This window comes from Ailuropoda melanoleuca, chromosome 11 (genome assembly GCF_002007445.2).
Source record: "Ailuropoda melanoleuca isolate Jingjing chromosome 11, ASM200744v2, whole genome shotgun sequence".
Lineage (NCBI taxonomy): Eukaryota > Metazoa > Chordata > Mammalia > Carnivora > Ursidae > Ailuropoda > Ailuropoda melanoleuca.
In genome coordinates this window covers 100,141,878-100,156,935 of record NC_048228.1, presented here as the reverse complement: position 1 = coordinate 100,156,935, position 15,058 = coordinate 100,141,878, and the positions used below count along the sequence as shown (strand labels likewise).

At 42.2% G+C, this 15,058-nt stretch overlaps 1 long non-coding RNA gene across 1 annotated transcript in view; it reads right to left on the bottom strand.

Moving 5' to 3' along the window:
• Window positions 1-3,192: 3,192 nt before the first annotated feature.
• LOC109489589 overlaps window positions 3,193-15,058 on the bottom strand; it is a 49,983-nt gene continuing 38,117 nt past the window's right edge. Inside the window, exons 2-5 of the long non-coding RNA XR_004628933.1 lie at window positions 7,638-7,725; window positions 5,934-6,156; window positions 5,571-5,675; window positions 3,193-5,039 (exon numbers count right to left, since the gene is read on the bottom strand). This is a non-coding gene — a long non-coding RNA (uncharacterized LOC109489589). The remainder of the gene's footprint in view (window positions 5,040-5,570; window positions 5,676-5,933; window positions 6,157-7,637; window positions 7,726-15,058) is intronic.

The following is a 15,058-nucleotide window of genomic DNA, read 5'->3' as shown; positions in this document are numbered from 1 at the left end:
AGCTGGGCCCTGTTGTTATTCCCATTTTATGGATGTGGGAACTGAGGCACAGAGAAGGTAGTAACATGTCTAAGGACACAAAGCTAGATGGTAAAATGCCAGGATTTGAATTCAAAGAGGTTAGTTCCACAGCTCCTACTTTTATGGAACATAGTATGTAACCTCTATATATAAGGAAATAAAAATATGGTCCTTAAAGGCAAATATGGCAAAATGTCAATAATCATTGAATCTAGGCAGCGGGTTTACGGGTGATCAATGCACTGCTTTTTCAACATTTATAAATACTGAAAATTTTCATGCTGAAACAGTTGAGAAAAATATAACTTTTGAAAAGTTTACAACAAGGTGATTAAAGATCCAACACACACACACACACACAAACTTTATAGTTCAGTAAAGGAGAGTAAATGCTAAGAAACTAAGGCAGAGTAGGACTTATCTGTGGGCCAGTCCATGTCTACCCTACTCCCAGTTCTGTGCTCCAGAGGGTAGGAGCTGTGTCCTGTGACCACTGTATCACCAACACCTAATATGAGATCTAGAACATGGTTGGTGCTTAATGAATGTTTAATGAGCAAATGAATGAAAGAATGGAGGTGAGAGGTACAGTCTGTACAAGGTAGGGAGATGGTTAGAACAACAGTGTATCGGCTTCTTAGGGCTGCTGTAACAAAGCACCAGACTAGGTGGCATCTAAGAGCGGAAATTGTCTCCCAGTTCTGAAAGCTAGAAGTCCAAAATCACAGTGCCAGCAGGGCCATGCTTTCTCTGAAACCTGAAGAGGGGAGAATCTTTCCTTGCTTCTTCCCAGATTCTGGTAGTGGCTGTCAATCCATGGCCTTCTGTGCTTGCCATTGGATCTCTCCAATCTCTCATGACATGGCACAGCATTCTCTCCACAGACCTCTCTTCTTAATCCACACCAATCATCCTAGATTAAGGGCCCATCCTACTCCAGCATGGCCTTAACTGAACTAATTACATCTGCAAAGACCCTATTTCCAAATAAGGCACATTCTGAGGCACTGGGGATTAGGACTTCAACATGTCTTTTGAGGAGGCTTAAATCAGCCCATATCGTAGGTACTGGGAGAGAAGCATGGAAAGGGAGCACTGGTCTTGACATACTTCACCTCTCCAAAACATCCAGAAGGACACAAATTCAACCAGAATGCTCCAGCATGTAAGACGGAGAATGAGCTTAATATGTATCCATTGACAATACCGACATTGCAAGGAATTTTACAACCTCCGCCTATCAAATGCCAGCAACAGCTGGCTTCCCCCCAGAGCCAAGTCAGCTTTCCCTAAACAGCTTATGACTGGCTTCTCAGCGGCTGTTTATGTTTTCAGAATATTAAGCAGTGTTTAGTCACTTTCTCAGGAAGGGCTTCTCAGTGCGGTTTCTAAAAATGTGCTGAATGTGTTTCCAAAGAGGAAAGGCGCCAGAGGGCCTTTGGTGGGGCACGCTGAGCCTCGTAATCACAAACAGATGACAGAGCTTCCTGGCTCTGACTCCAAGAAACTAGCAAGGGTCTTGAACACCAGCTCCCAATCAGCCTGGGTAAAATCCCCATGGTTTTCTTACAAAAATTATCAAAAAATTTCCTGGATTCCTTGGTTCTATCAAGTCTCTGACTCTCCAGGGGACTCAATTTTCCCATATGGGAAGGGGACCCAGTCTTCCCAACCTTATGGTTGAAAATCCATAAAAGGGATGCAATGGCTTCAAGTTGCCAGGGAAGAGATCCTCAGAGGATTACACACTGAGCAAAGCCAGGGCTTTGGCCCCAGACCTCCGTGTGACTCACTGACACTGGTGAGCTCCTTTTTGCTAGGGTTCTTGAAGAGCAAGCAACAGGATTTGACTAATTTAAACAAAGGCAGAAAAGTGCTCATTGGATGGATACTGTGGGAAGCCTGACCAATCTCAGGCCTCAGGAAGACTGGAGCAAGGAATATATTAGGTCCCTAAGCAATGAGAGAGCTCTGATTACAGCATCCTCATAGTGGATGATCCAAGAGTCTTGGGTGCCCGTAGGCACCTGGTCAAGATCCCTATTTCTAACCTAGATGGAGTCATCTGCCCTCCTGAGTAACGAATAACATGGGGCTGGGGGTGGGACGTGGGGATAAATACTCTTTGGATGGAGTGCTGTTATCAGAAGAAGGAAGAGACTGAAGTATACTGAGCAGGCAGCAACAGCAACTCCCACGGTAGACTGAGGCACGTGCAGAGGACTCACGGAATCCGGTCCAAAGGCAGGTCTACTGAAGCCTGCTTTCTCAGGGCCACATTCTGGTTTCCCTGTAAACTCAGCAGGTGCTCTGTCTGTCTAAACCACAGATGATACGTACCAGATGGAGAGCAACCCAAAGAGAAAGACATCTAAATGGAATTCCTAAAAGAGACCCGACTGAACAAAAGTAAGGCCCTTTACTATCCCTGTTCCACCAACTCCATCTATCACCTGCAGAAAGCATGAAGACCAGTGAGCCTGGTTAGTTCCTACAGGAGAAAGATCAGCTTCCCCAGTCTGGCATCTAAGACCCTCTCCAGAAACAACTTTCTATACCCAGGATACTTTGCAGTATGTCCTCAGGCTTTATTCTGGGCTTCCATAATACCTTGTACATGGGATCATCTCTGCCCTTACTTAACACATTAAAGTGACAGGTACCAATACCTAGGAATACTCACCAAAGGCAAGCTTCCTTGAACAAGTAGAAATTCCCCTGTTTCTCCAAGTACTAGCCATTAGATGGGCAGAGAAGGGAAGAGATTTGGTAGGCAAGGGGAACAGAGTACAATCTGGGGACTACAGTATGATTTGGAGATCACAAAAGAAATGTCAGCAGCAGAAAGGAATCATAATAAGGACATTGTGTTTATCCAGAGGAATGAGAATACTTTCAGCAAGATTTAAAAACCATAAACTATTTTTAAAATAATCACAAATGTGACTATATTCAAAAGTAAAAGCCGAATTTCTAAATACCTCCCACTAAAAAATCCACAAAATTAAGACAAATAGTAAACAGGAAAATAAATACTTACAGCAACTATATCAAAGGGTGTTAATGTTTTTATTCTGTAAAGAGTTCATTCAGACTACTAATAAAAGGAACAACTGCACAACTGTTTATTTAATCAACAAATATTTATTATGCACCTATTATGTGCTCAGTTCAGAAAAAGAAAAACAAATCCCTCAGAATGACAGGAACAGAATCTTAACTTCACACAGTGATTTAGTAAATGCAAATTAAAACAACAGGATATTGTGTTTATTTTTACCTAACAGATTGGCAAGAATTAAAAAGGATTGCAAAACATGGAGTGGGCAAGATCTTGCAGCAACACATATCTACATGGTGGTAATGGGAGGTTATACTGGCATAAACTCTTTGAAGATCAATTTGGCAAAAGGTCAATATCTATTAAAATACTCTTTAGCTCAGAAATTCCACTCCAAACAAATTTTTTTTCTACAGACATACCCACACAAGCACTCAGTGATTTATGTCTAAGGATATTCATTGCCGTATTGCTTGGAGAAGAAATAAAAAAGGAAAATGCTCCAAACTGGAAACAATCTACATGTTCATTAATAGGTGATTGTGGATTTAGATTAAGGTAAATTTATACAGTGAAAAACTTTGAACCATTAAAAGGAATAATGTGCTAGAATTCTATAAAAGGAATGGTATGTACCAATATGAAAATTCCTACAATATATATCATTAAGATAAAAGAAATGGAAGACAGAGAACAGTGTTTATGGAGCCCTGTCATCTGTGTGAGTGGGTCAGATGGGAAGATAAGGCTGTAAGTGTGAGTGTCTGCATTCTAATCTATTTGCATAGGATACATGCACGATAATTTCTATTTTATGTTGTCTATTTTCTATCAGTTGTGTAAAATCCCTGTCTTCAAATCTATAGATTTTACGTGATTGATTTGTTTGGGGATCATTACATACTTGTAGACTACTTTGCTTTCTCTGGAGCATCTGTTTTTTATTGTTATTCTGTATTTTTTATATACTCACATCTTAATCCAGCTCTCAAACATACTATACATCCAATGGCGATCCCCTTTATCCCCTCTAAATCCAGAAAATTGTGTATAATTTGTGATTTTTTTTCATTTAAATGACAGACCTCTGTATTTGGAATTATTAAGCCCAAGAACTGGATGTCCTGGCAGAGAGAAACGTAAAGATGTGCTTGGGTCTTTCCCCAGGGCCAGAAAGGCCAGTACTTCCTTTGAGAAAGGTAACTCTAATCCGTGTGCTCTAACCCTACCCTTGTGCGTGATGCTCCATGAGCAAAATCCCCAAAGTTGAACTGGCTCTGTCTATCGAGTCTGGCCCATTTTTCTGATAAGCACATCCCAGGACAAAGAAAATATGGTTGGCCATCAGGTGAGAGCAAGTCATTGTGGTCCTAGAAAACTACTCACCAGAATTCAGAGCAAATTAAGCATCCTGAAAAAAGGACATCATACCCTTTTGTTCTTCCTCTGTTTCAGCTCAGCCTCACAGGCTTAAGTAACAGCTTCCCAGGTGACACCATTCACATGGGAACACCCCAGAACACTTGTTTCAGAAGTTAGGGAGTTTCCCAGAGGCAGGCAGTCCTGATGGGAAGACAAAGCAGCTGGGCAGGTTGCTGGTGTCCCACACCCTTCAGAGAACTAGCAGGCAGAGGCTCAAACCCCGGGACCACAGAGACACTTTCTCAATTAGTGCTGGAAGTCATGACTGCAAATTACATGTTAGCGCTTTCCTTTTAGATTGTGCTTTTATGAATGGCTATGAAACATTACAGCAGTCACCCTGTATCACCAAAGATGCTATTAGCCCACACAGCAGACAGTTGTCTAATTAGAAACATAACATCCCAGCTCAGCCAAGAGTTTGGAAATCACAGTGGCAGCAAGCAGACCAGCAGCGCATCCTGGGAACCATGCACAGGAGACAGCCATCCCGGCGGTTCATTATGTCTTTTCTGGTGGAAAGGGGGTCCTGCCACTGGTCACATATTGGATAATAAAAAATAATAGCAGCAACAATCACTTATGTTGTGATCCCCATGGGACAGACTCTGTTCTAAGTGCTTTTATGTGATGCTCACTTAATCTGACAACAGCTCTATAATCCCTGTCCCCGTTATTGTCACATGCCAAGCCAAGAGATGGAGCACATGGCACAGGCACGCAGCTGGTCAGTGTGTGAAGGTAGGTGGCACTGGAACTCTGGCGGGGTGGCTCCAGGGCCATCACCCTAACCACTCTGCTCTATTAACTTTCTAAAACTTCACTGGTGGCTCCATCAAGGCTCTCCTCCCTCCTCATTTCCAAGCAAGGACAAAGAGCACTGATTGCGATTCTACCTATTGCCTCGATCGCTTTGTAGAAAGTAGCAAGATCACAGGCAGATTTTAGAATTAGACCTCTGTTTGGAATTTTCTCAGCCACTTGCTCACAATGGGACCATGAGCTGGGAATCTATTATCTTCAACTAAAGTTTCCTCATCTGGAAAGTGAGAACAAGAATGCTTACCATACAGGGTGTCAGAATCAGATGAGATGTTTCTAATGGTGCTCCGTGCATAGTGGTTCTCTTCCCTGTCTTAGCTCTTCCTTTTTCATAATCGCCTGTCTACTCCTTAATTTAAAAAAAAAAAAATTTATTTATTTATTTATTTATCTATCTATTTAGGGAGGGTGCATGACCAGGGGGAGGGGCAGAGGCAGAGGGAGAGAGAGAATCTCCAGCTGACTCCCCACTGAGCATGGAGCCCAACTCGGGACATAGGGCTTGATCCCAGAACCCTGACATCATGACCTGAGCCAAAAGCAAGAGTCAGGCAATAAACTGAGCCACCCAGGTCCCTCCCCCAACCCCCTGTCTACTTTTATTCACCTCAGAATAGAGATGATGATAACAGTTCTCCTTATTTTTCAACAGCGCCAGGCTTTCCTTGGCTTGTAACCACAGCGTTTCAGTCTCTGTCTTCATGGCCACATGACATTCTCTCCTGTGTGGCTCTGTCTTCACATGGTATTTCTCTTTTCTTAAAATGGGGTGCCTGGTTGGCTCAGTTGGTTAAGTATTTGCCTTCTGCTCTGGTCATGATCCCAGGGTCCTGGGATGATAAAGGTGAGAGAGGAATAAGGCATGTGAGGGGAACAATATGTGGTGAGTGCAGGGGTAACGGGTGCAATTTGAAATAGTGGTCACGAAAATCCGCACTGAGAGGTGGATACTTGAGCAAAGATCTGATGGAGGAGGCAAAGATTTTTTTTTAAGATTTTATTTGTTTGTTTGAGACATAAAGCACAAGCAGGGGGAGGGGCAGAGGGACAAGCAGATTCCTTGCTGAGCTCAGAGCCCACATGGGGGTCCCTGCTTAGCTGGGGAGTCTGCTTCTCCCTCTCCCTCTGACCCTCCCCATATCTCTGAAACAAATAATTAAAATCTTAAAAAAAAAAGAAAAGAAAAAGTCATATTGGATTTATGCCTATCTTAATGACCTCATCTAAATTTGATTACATACGCAAAGAACCTATTTTCAAATAAGGTAACTTTCAAAAGTGTTGGGGTGAAGAAGTCAATATATTTTTTGGACAACACAATTCAACCCACAAGATGGATATAAACATGACAAATACAGGGTAGCATAGCATTGTTCCAGGGTAAATAGAACCGAGGCACATGCTTGGAACTTTTGGTAGATTTGCTTCTCTTAATCAGGAAACATGAATCAGCAACCAACACACTCCATGGGGAAGGTAACAATGGATTGGGAGGCCGGAAGTATTGAGGAAAATCCTTTCTCATAAGAACAGAGGGAGTAAACGTGCTTCCCTAATGTCTACTATATACTATTCCCACTCCACCTCATTTAATCCCTCCAACACCCCTAAGAGGTCCTAAGTAAGGGAAGTAAATTCATACTCATGAATGATTAAGGAATTTGCTCAAGATGAGACCACTGGTAAATTTCAGGTCTGGAATGTGAACCCAGCTCTGTCTGGCTCCGGAGCCAGAGAGCTGGTGAGAGCCACAAAAGGAAAATCCATCACAGCTGTTCAATGTTGTCTACACATAAGGGATTAAGATTATTATAATATAATTGTGGGCCTATCATTATTATTGCCATATGGAAATGGCAACCACTAGATGTAGATAAGCTCACCAAGGGGATCCAAGGTCACTCACTCAATTGACCTGATTTCTCTAACCATCCTCCATCTTTCCCCCCATCCTCAGATTCCATCTTATCTCTGGGTCCAGTTGGGGCAATCCCTGAGATGTTTGTGCAGCTATAACCCACCGAGACTTCCATAAACTGGCCACAGGGAGGAGTGCTAAGATGTTGTGCAGAGTCTGAGTCTACCACACCTGAGCTGACAACCCCGCAGTCCTTAACCAGCTCTGAGACCTTAGGCAAGTGACCTAATATCATTGAGTTTCTATTTCCCCATTTGTAAAATAAGTATAATTATGCCTAGTCATAGGGTTGTTGTGAAGATTAAATGTGGCAATACATGAAAAACACCTGGTGTAGCACCTGATACCTAGTGTGTAGTCAACTAATTATATCTGATATGATAACTTTCTTACCTCCATAAGCCAGTGGGTCTCCTCTATTTTAGCTCATTGCACTAGACTCCTGTAATCGATCCAAATGGAGGAGTGGAGTGAAAGAGCCCTGGAACCATAAAACATAAACACAATGAGATTTTGCCCAGGGGCAGTCATACTTCAAACCAGGTGGGGCAGGGTACAAGAACACACAGAGGTCATTAGTTTCCTGGGGCAGCCATAACAAAGTGCCGTAGACTGGGCTAATTAAAACAACAGAAATGTATTATTTCACAGTTCTGGAGGCTAGAAGCCTAAAATCAAGGTGTTGCCAGGGCCATGTTCCCTCTGAAACCCCTAGGAGACAATCCATTCTTACTTCCTCCAGTTTCTAGTAGCCGCAGGAGCAGTCCCTCAGCCAGTAAAGGCCTCACTGCAGTGTCTGCCTCCATCTTCACATAACCTTCTCCTGGTTATGTGTCTTCATATGGCTGTCTTCTTCATAAGGACACCACTCATATTGGATTAGAAGCCCACCCTATTCCAGTACAATCTCATTTTAAATAATCACATCTGTGTCTTCATATGGCTGTCTTCTTCATAAGGACACCACTCATATTGGATTAGAGGCCCACCCTATTCCAGTAAAATCTCATTTTAAATAATCACATCTACAAGGACTCCATTTCCAAATAAGGTAACATTCTGAGATCCTGGGGGTTAAGAGTTTAACATATATTTTGTGGGGGACAAAATTCAGTCCATTACAGACCATGTAGACCAAACCCCAAGACAATTGCTTTCCATTCTCCCCTCCAGGGCCCAGACTATAGTCTGGCTGATGAGACCATTGAACCCTCAGATTCAAGAGACTCCTTGCATGCATCTCTTTCCATCTCAGCATTCAAACAACACTGATGGTTTGAAACCAGCCACAGTGGGAGTATTCACACTGTGATGATCAGCAAACACTTCTCAGAGAACCTGCTGTTCAACCTTAACCAGCCCGCAGCTGCCTGGGGGAGTCCCTTAGCTCCTGAGGCATAGAAAAGAGCCAGAATCCATGAGTTTCAGATTAGAGTGGACAGAACTGAGGAGGACTTTCATGTGGGGACTGAGAAAGTCAGTTCACTTCTCCTAGGCATGGTGTAACAGAGGTCAGAACGTTTTCTGTGCTACCCCATAGGCCTATGGTAAAGATTGAAGGAGGTAAGGAGTGCAAATACAATATATTCTTGCAAACATAGGATTACCATGTTGCGTTTAGGCAATGTGCTCAGAAGTCCTTGGTTCCTTGGCTATAGGTGTCAGAGCAGGACCGGAGTCCCAAGGCCATCTGACAACATTCTTCTCCCCTTGGCCACTCCACCATCACATCACCTTCACTTAGCTGAGACTATGGAAGGTGCCACAATCACATTAAGGACTGAGATGGCAATGGGACACCACCCCAATCTTCAAAGAGCTGGGGACTCCTGGAAGAACAGATAATGGTATAAAGGTAGGTGAATAAAAGTAAAGTCTAGGAAATGGAGAGCTAATACCCACTGAGGGAAGGCTAAGGGGATAAGGAGATCAGAAAATGCCATTGGGGCTGAATTCTAAAAATGAGTGTATGTTAGCCAGAAAAGGCAACTGAAAGGAAAAGAGAAGAAAGGAGAAAGAGAGCACTTGCCAAAGAGAAAGCAAATGCAAAGGGCTGGAAACAGAACAGAACATGGTAAACAGAACTCAAAGGAGATCAACACTTGACGCAGAGAGTGGGGAGGGGAGAGGACCAGATCGTCAAGATACCAAAGGAATGGGCATCTCACCAAGAAGTTAGACTACCTTGAAGATTCATATATAGACCAGTATAACTCAGCATCCTGGGCATGGGCTTTGAAATCAGACAGATCTGAGCTGATGCAGACGAGTCAAAGGTAAGGGCCTACATGATAGTTCTTTATTATGATCTAAGAGAGCAGAAGTGAAAGAAACAGGAGGGTGGGCCAAGAAAAATACTTTGTCAAGTTGGCTGCCACTAGGTGCAACTGGTTTTCTGAATATAAAATGAGCTCTGCACAGCCTGACCATGGGAATAAAAGGGGGGTAGAATCAATTCATCTGATTCCATCTCCCACAGATCAAAGGTTTAACCCACACGGCATTAATTCCCCAGTTCTTCTGAGCTATGTATGCTGACGTGACTAAGAGTACTGATGATTCAGGCCACAGAAGTCCCAGGACAGGAGGCAACAGGCACACTGCACAAGGTGCCCAGGCGAAGTACCAGCAGATCCCACCCGCCAAAAGTTTGTTGAACTCCTGCTGAGCTTGTTGCTATAGGAGCCCTTGAACCAAAATTCAGGTGAGAAGTGGAGGATCTGAAGAGGTAGACTGATCAAATGCAGACTTGCCCATCACTTACCGGCTGTTGTATCTTATGTGCTGGCTAAAGACCACCAAAAGATGCCTCAGTTTTCTCTGATGAAATGGGAATAATAATTGTGTAGCCCATTAGTATTACGCCTGGTATCTAGAAAATGCCCAGTAAATGGCAGCTATCGTTATTAATTATTACTGTCACCACCACCAACAACAACCATTGTATTGAACAACATTTCTCTGAGATTTCCACTTTGTATCACTTGAATCACTGTGGGTTGATATTTTAACCTAATATTATATACAAGAACAAGCAAGAGTAACTTTGATTTCTTCTTAAATAAAAAGCAGCACTTTAAATTCTTTTGATCTCTGTCTCTGGAATCAAATTGATCCCTCTCTCTAGAAACCTAACTAGAAAGTACCGTTTGAGTGATGGCCCAGAAGGTATGGGCCCCAATTTCATCCTTGCACATAAGCTGTGTGTTCTTGGGCAATTCCATTTGCTCCAGCCCACTAACTGCACTGATTCTGGGCAAGCCCTGGCCTTGCCCCAGGGATCACAGACCAATCTGGCTCAGCCACCTGAGAGCTCACAGTCTAGCAGGCAAACACAGACCCTAAACCAGCTGACTGTGGTATCAGTCAATAAAGTCTTTACAAGAATTACAGAATGCCAAGGGGCAAATAGAGAATCACACAGAGCCTCTGGGAAATTGGTTTAATCATTGGTCAAAAGAATGTACCAGTGTGTCCCAAAATGTGGATCATAGACCTCTAGTAAAATCCAAATTAGTTTAGTGGTACACAGGACATTAAAATTATACTGAATAATGTAATGAGAAAGTAACTCTCTTTGCAATCCTTCTGTTTCATTCAGGAGAGATCCATAATCTGCAGTTTGCTAATCTTCATTTTTTTAATAAAGAAGAGGACAGGCCAATGGCTCAGAGCTTTTTTGGGCTGACATGGTTTCCATGTATAATTGTATAACTCTATTTCATTTTATCTTATTTCATGTACTTTCTGCAACTTTTGTGGAAGCACTACTTTCTAGTTAAAAATTTAATTTATAAATATATATATATTTAATTTTTAAAAAGTAAGTTGATTTAAAAAAACATTATGTAAAAATAGCATAGATGGTATGTAAATGTAAGGAAATAACTTTTTCATTACATGATTCAATATGAGGTAATCACTCATATGGATGACATACAACTATCACAAAAATCATAAAAGAGGAATCAAAATGTATAAAGTTTGAGAAACACAGGAGTAAATGACCCACGAGCTCCTCTACTTTTTAAATACCCTATTGTCTATTACACAAATATCTTACGGAAAACATTACTTGGGAGAGTCTTTAAAGGTAGCTGATTCAGCTAAGATGACTTACTTACCTGTTTCACCCTTCCATGGCTTGGAATAAGGATACAATGCATAGAGCTAAGGCAGCCATTTTGGGCTATGTGGTGGTCTTGATGATGACTGTGAAGGTCTTGGAGCAGAAAGGAGCATGGGACACTGATGAATACAGAATCACTAAAGCAGTCCCAGGCTAGCTACTACTAGACTTCTTCTGTATGAAAGTAAAATAAACTTCTTTGTTGTGTATCCAACTGTGATTTTAGAATTTCTTTTTTTTTTCCTGAGTAATCAAGAGTTGCCTTTATTTTAATTTATTCTTCTGATATTTTGTAATAGTTATGTGACCTGATCCTATTCTGACTGAATTACTATCAATAGCAGTATATCACTGATAACATAAAAATGAAATATAATTAAGTGCTTTATCCTTATTTCATCAAACCAATATTTCTGTTGGCTACAAAGAACTATGATCTTGGTGATTTTGGAATTTCTGTTAGATGTGGCTGGACCTAATCTCAAGTAATGCAGAATTTAGTTCTTCCAAGAGAGGTACTATAAGAAATAGAATCTAAAACATGGCACTGGATAAGGCACTAGAGGCAAACATTAAGGGTATTTCAGTTCTGTTTCTGCTGCTTCATTATTGGTGTATAGACATACAACAGATTTCTGTACATTTACTTTGTATCCTGCAACTTTACTGAATTCATTTATCAAAGGACATTGCAGGTAAGAAATCTAGTACCCCATGCTATGTGGTGCCAAAGCATTGGCCAACTTATTGCCTATTGGTAGTTGGAACACAGACCACACACTCACTGAGACTGTAGCATTTAAAAAAGGAAATTTCCAGAATGTTAGTGTATTAATTCTCTATTGCTACATAACAGTTACCCCCAAAATTTAGCAGCTTAAAACAGGAACCATTTATTATCACATAGTCTTTGTGGATTAGGAACCCAAGCACAGTTGAGCTGGGTCCCTTTGGATCAAGGATCCTTTCAGGGATGCAGTCAAGGTATCATCTGGGGCTTCAGTCTCATTGTAAGGCTCAGCTGAGATCTACTATTTTTCCCAGTCTACCTTGCAGCTAGGTAACACAAAGCGACCAAGCTCTTTTCAATGAGGTATAGGCTTAAACAGTGTGGGGAGCCTCTGAGAAAACTCCTTAAGGAGAAATGACTCACCTTGAAGGCACATCCCTTTTCCCTAACACTTTGTTTCTCCTGATGCCTGAGATAGGGATCTGATGGCTAAAGCTCCATGGAACATGAGGTGATCTGGAGGACAGAAACTAGTACTTGAATAATGAAGTACTTGACAATGAAGGAGCTTAGGTCTCTGATGACCAGAGAGAGAGACTTCTACCTTATCTAAGTTGCTGGTATCTTAGGTGTTTACTGTTACATGCTGCCAAACTGATGCAAGCACCCAGTTCATGCCCACTCCTATGAACAGAGGACTCTTAGAACAGTGCCTGGCACGAAACAAGTGTTTAGTAGCTATGAGTTGTCACTACTCTAATTCCATACATTGATGGACCCATTCTGCCATCCCAACAACCCTAGGGCCCGTGGACTTTGTACCATCTTCACTCTACATATGTGAATTCTGAGGCACATTAACCTCGTCAACCAAAAATAACAGAGTAGAGATTCAACCCAGGCATTTCGGCAGCAGAATCCATGCTCTTAAGCATTGCCTCCAATGCCTCCTAATCAAGTCTAGGTGTCACCATTTTCACAACCTACATGCCCATAGATCATCCTACACTTTCTTATGAACCATAGTGATGTTCATTTGTAGTCTGGGGCTCTTTCAACCTGCTGATTGGACCGTAAAGTGTTAATGAAATATGAATTATAGGAATGTGGTTCTTGCTACAATGGACAACACCTTTCTGTACACATTCTGTTTTCCGTTCCTGGTAAAACAGGGACTCATCTTTGCTTCTGATCAATCCAGAGTTGGCTGCAGGGAGCTGACCTCTCCTCTCCCCACCCTGACCCTGACCCTTGGCTCTTCACAAACCAGAGGCAGGAAAGGACAGGGTGTGGGTGTTACACTGCTACTAATCTAATTAAGTGTCAGGGTAGAGGCCATGTTAGGGTTGTTGTAAGAGAAGAAAGTGGAAAGAACAGTCCAAACAGATAATGGTCATTATTGCTATGACTCTGATTATGTGTGGAATTGTTCTAAGCACTTCACACATACCACTAATCACTTGACCTTCTCCACCAGAGATACCATTTATTTCCATTTTACAAATGAAGAAATTAAAGCAGAATAAGTCAAGTAGCTTACCCAAGGTCACACAGCCAGGATGCCAATCAAGGCATTCAGTCTCTAGGGGCCATGTGCTTCATTACCAGTTCCTCTGAACCAAAGTTTTCGAGTCAGCAAGGAGGGAGGAAATGAATCAATTAACGAATGACCAAATTAATGAATAAGTAAATTACTGAATGGACAAATTCACAGACGAATGAACTGAATTCATGAATAAACAGATACCACCACTTTTGTGAGAACTATATTAGATTTGTTAGGTCTCCTTAGTCTTTATCTTGAGAGTGCATTTTCTAAGAAATCTTTGAATCTGACGTTTATCAAAATAAGGGAAGGTAGGCTGTTATTGGTATGTCTGGAGGTACAGCAGGGGAGAGTAATCCAGGGTAGGAAAGAGAGGGGAAACCATCAACACAGCTTCATCTTTCTCCTCCAGGCCCAGACTGGTGTCTCCCACTTCTCAGAAGCCAAATCATCGGTCGGTTACCTCCCAAACAGATTATATTTTCCTCCTCCCAAATGCCATTATAACGAGATTCATTTGAGTTTCATAAAACAACGCAGGGTGAAAGTGTGCCATCATCATTCATACCTCGCCATTCATTTATTTATTCATTAATTCATTTGTTCATGATTTATTATGTCCAACTACATGGCAGGCTTTGTGCTTGCCCCAGCCTAGTCTGAAAGGAAAAGACACCCATTGTCCTAACTTTGATTCCCCCAGAACCCAGCTCTGAGACCAGGACAGGGATGCAAGAGATTTATTTGAAGGTAGCCCCAGAATAACCGGTAGAGAGTAGGGGAGTGAGACTGGCCAGAGAAGGAAGGTAATATAGGCTGTGTTATCAGGATGGTAAATGCTGGGCTTAGCCTTGCATGAGAATTTGGGGACGTGTTGCAGAACTTTCAAGTGATCCTACCCAGGGGTGATAAAGTTGGCTACTTATCACCTTATTCCCATCCGTCTTCAGTTGAGGTGAGGGTGCTCCCAAGGATCCTAACCCTGTTGTCCTTCTGGATTTCCCAGCCTGTGGATGCAGAAAAACCACTCAGACAGAAAGATGCAGGTGCCCGTAGCAGTATGCTCTGGGCATGCACTAGAATCATGGGCGCCAACAGGATATAGGTGGGGCCCTACAGGATCTGTACAAATGGGCATGTAGACAACTGATTAAAGCAGGAACTGGGATAGAGGCATGACCTAGGGACTATGAGAGCAGGCAGGAGGTTACAATAACTTCTCCACTGGACTTCCCTGACCACCCTCCATCACACACACACACACACACACACACACACACACCAGCTTCAAGGCTGATTAAACACCTTTCCTGGTTTCTTTCACAGCTCACAAGCATTCCTTATTAGAGCACTTAACATAACTACTCATGTTTTCCTCTTTATGACAACAAACAACCTTTTGAGACCCC